General features: G+C 35.7%; 1 long non-coding RNA gene and 1 pseudogene across 2 annotated transcripts; one reads left to right on the forward strand and one right to left on the reverse strand.

Moving 5' to 3' along the window:
* Positions 1 to 674: 674 nt before the first annotated feature.
* On the reverse strand, positions 675 to 2185 carry LOC145109910 (uncharacterized). The gene is made up of 3 exons (XR_013709316.1): positions 2105 to 2185; positions 1867 to 1946; positions 675 to 712 (listed from the first exon to the last, which is right to left on the reverse strand). It is a non-coding gene; the product is annotated as an uncharacterized LOC145109910 (long non-coding RNA).
* On the forward strand, positions 797 to 1606 carry LOC145108078 (lipoamide acyltransferase component of branched-chain alpha-keto acid dehydrogenase complex, mitochondrial pseudogene; annotated as a pseudogene). Its single transcript, XR_013708069.1, has 2 exons — positions 797 to 1182; positions 1273 to 1606. The product of XR_013708069.1 is annotated as a lipoamide acyltransferase component of branched-chain alpha-keto acid dehydrogenase complex, mitochondrial pseudogene (transcript).
* Positions 2186 to 3292: the final 1107 nt, after the last annotated feature.

A 3292-nucleotide genomic window follows, 5' to 3' on the forward strand; every position in this document is an offset into this window, starting at 1 on the left:
TCAGAATGTATCTTTCCTAAAGATTCACCACTACCATTCTAATTTGATGTCTCTATTACCTTTTCTGGTCAAATGAGTCACTTTTAGTGACTAAACTCTACACACGTGTTAAATTTCTCCAGAAAACTTCTAGATAGCCTGGTTTCAACATGAAAATTGGCAATTTCGGATTGTAAATTTGCTATGCTTGCTTGCAAAAGTTAAAAGTCATACATCAGAAACTAAGACAACATTTGTAATTTTGAGTAACTTTTACATGTTTCTATATGAACAAGGGTGCATTCCATTAAATTAGTGGTATTTCATCTGAAACTTGATAAAACTTCATACAATTATCATAAAAGGTAATGATTTGGTTGTACTTAATTATGTAGTTGAACAAACTGTAGAATGTTAAGGGGCACTACTTTTCAAGTAATGTAGTGGATAGTCAACAAGCTGGTGGCATTATAGATGTACCTTTAGCACAAACTGGTGAAGGTATTGCAGAATGTGAACTCCTCAAATGGTTTGTCCAGGATGTGAGTGATTTGATTTGGTCTTACAATAAATACATCTTCCTTTCCTTTAATTGAATCATTCCAACTAAACTTGTTTTTTCAGGGAGACCATGTTGAAGAATATGAACCTCTTTGTGAAGTTCAAAGTGATAAAGCAACTATAGAAATAACAAGCCGCTATAAAGAGAAAGTTTCCAAGATTCTGCATGCTCCTGGTGACATTATAAAGGTAAAACACCAGTAGTAGTATTAACAATTTCCATATATATGGTAAAGTAATTTTGATTTCACTTTGATTTCAGGTTGGAGAAACTCTATTACAATTGGTGGTTGATGATTCTGCTGTTCCATTTAATGATTCTGATGCATTAGTAGTTTCTGATGGATCAAAGTCTGATGAACACAAGCTAGAGCTCAGAAAGAGTCATGCAAATGACAATTTATCCACCCCTGCTGTTAGAAGTCTTGCAAAGCAACATGGTATTGATTTAGCTGATGTCACTGGAAGTGGTAAACATGGAAGAATATTGAAAGAAGATGTTCTAAAATATGGTCTAGAAAAAGGAATTATTGATGACAAACCTGCTTTTAATCCTACTTCTATCGAACCCATGTCTGGACCTGAAGAACAACTTCAAGAGATGGCTGAATCACTTTATCATGATAAGATATTCTCTCTAAGGTATTATTGTTATTATATAAACAATAAACAATTTCATGAATTTGATTGAAGTAAACATGTTATTAAAGTTGTGAAGTTCTTTGTTGCTAGGGCTTATCAGCGTGCAATGGTTAAGTCAATGACTGCAGCTGCTAGTGTTCCTCATTTTCTTTATGTGGAAGAAATAAACTGTGATGGGCTTATGAAACTTAAATCAGCTTTCCAGAAAGAGAATACTGATCCAGATATTAAATTCACATTCCTTCCCGTGTTAATAAAGTCATTATCCATGGCATTGACCACACATCCATTAGTCAACAACACCTTCAACTTGGAAAATTATGAAGTCACTCTAAAAGGTCTGTATATTCTCCCATTTCACATGTTCTTTTTAGCTTTTATTTTTCAATTGATTAATCTGTCAAGTGGTTTGTTTATTTGTTAATAGGCTCTCACTACATTGGAATTGCCATGGCCACACCTTCTGGACTAGTTGTAGCAAACATCAAGAATGTTCAATCTCTTTCCATATTGGAGGTTAGAAAAATCTACACAATTAAGCAAAAATGAAATTATTGTTATTTTTTATATCAGTTAACTGAATATATTATATGATATTATGTTTATTTTGTAGATAACTAAGGAACTATCGCGTCTAATAAAGTTAGCAATGGCAAAAAACAGAGACAAATTGTCTTAAGTAACAGATCATTAAGGTAAATGTGCCCTAGAAGATGAACGGCATACGACCATTCGTCTTGAAATGCAACGCCTTGTGAAGCAATCTACATGAAAAAAGGAAAAAGAAAGTAACAGTAAGATTGAAATCAAGCCAGCAGATATAAAATTAAGGTTTCAAATCTTAACCCAACACACAGTCAGTCGTAGTAGTAAGCAACGATTAGCGCACAATGATCATTACACAGATTCATATGTATGTTACCTGAAGCATAAGTTGATCGCAGATATCAGTGAATTTTTCGTACGATCTTGACGCCATTGCGTCTGTGAGTTGAGAGAAATCCAATGAAAAACATATATGAAGGGGGAAATTAAGATGAATTGAATTGAATAGCCAACAAGTACCTTATCCATGTAGTTATTGATTAGGGTTCGTTGAACTGGTAGCTTCGATTGCCAGTTGATGAGTCGTAGTTGTCGATTGACACTACAATGGAGAGGAGTTGCAGTTGCCGAACCAGTTAGTGTGAGGATCGATGTGGAAGAAATTGGACTACAGATCTGATTGCTTCACCTTTGCGATTTCATAGATGTGTTTTAGGGTTGTCGTAGTTTTCGATCGACGCTACAATCGAGGGATTCTGATTTGTATTTCTAGGTGCAAGAGTTGACTTTGTATTGACCTACTACCGGTGGTCCAGGTATTCCTCCGCCAACTGGGATGGCGAGACGGACTGTCGCCGCCACAGGCCGACGGCTCGACGCATTAGACTTTCCTTCAGGGACGCCATTTGACTAACATCCAAACCTGAACAAAAAAATTGGAACAGTAATATGAAAAAACCCTAAATCCTTAATTACAAGAGTAAGAAATTAAAGGAGAATGATAAGAGAGTGATGTATGTGCTTGTTCTAGAGTGTGAACGAATAAAAAAATCAATGGCATAACTGGTGGAAACAAGGGAGAAGAGAATGAGCGGGGTTTTTGATTTTTGGGATTTCATTTCCCTCCTTAGGTATACCGAGATGCAGACGCGCCTTTCATTAAAATATTATAAAACGACAGACCAAGACGACACACTATTTATAAAAGGTGCCCTCCGTGTTTGTTTTTTTTTTGACGCAAATTATAGGGCACGCAAAAATGCGTGTCCTCTATTCTTGAATTTTAGGAAAAGCTGACATTATTTTTAGGGCACGTAAAAATGCGTATCGTAAATCAATGCGTGTCATTGTTCACGCGTCATTAAAGGGCTGTTTTCTAATAGTGTGATGTTAATGCTTCTACTATCGATTTGTCTTCTTTTTGTTTAAGACCTTCATCGTCTGTTTTTTATCTTTGGAATTCTCGTTTGGGACATGTGTCAACGTCACGTTTACATTTTTGGTTTCCACTGGGGTGTTAGTGTTAAGAGCATGTCGCAACGCCTAAAAAAATAAATAATATAAA

Source organism: Lactuca virosa, chromosome 4 (genome assembly GCF_052849685.1).
Source record: "Lactuca virosa cultivar CGN04683 chromosome 4, Lactuca_virosa_CGN04683_v6, whole genome shotgun sequence".
NCBI lineage: Eukaryota > Viridiplantae > Streptophyta > Magnoliopsida > Asterales > Asteraceae > Lactuca > Lactuca virosa.